Source organism: Penaeus monodon, chromosome 20, assembly GCF_015228065.2.
Source record: "Penaeus monodon isolate SGIC_2016 chromosome 20, NSTDA_Pmon_1, whole genome shotgun sequence".
Classification (NCBI taxonomy): Eukaryota; Metazoa; Arthropoda; class Malacostraca; order Decapoda; family Penaeidae; genus Penaeus; species Penaeus monodon.
In genome coordinates this window covers 38516208-38516509 of record NC_051405.1, presented here as the reverse complement: position 1 = coordinate 38516509, position 302 = coordinate 38516208, and positions in this window count along the sequence as shown.

Below are 302 nucleotides of genomic sequence, written 5' to 3'. Positions count from 1 at the left end.
ATCAAATCCGTTTGACTCTAGGACGATGAGACTAAATGTTTTGGGAATATTTTGGAGATTCATATATAGTGGAGAGCAGTTTATTGAAGTACATATTTTAAATGTGAAATACGTTATAAGGTCTTTAGTATTACAATACAGAGAGGCAGTCATTTACGGAATTAAAAGGTTTCATTATATTGTACAAAAGTGTAATGTACTTTTTTTCGAAAAGCAGATTAACTTGCTAAGTATAAATATAGCCACATACATACAAAAATTATTATAAAAAGTGTACCAACAAAATCTTTATTTTGTTTCAG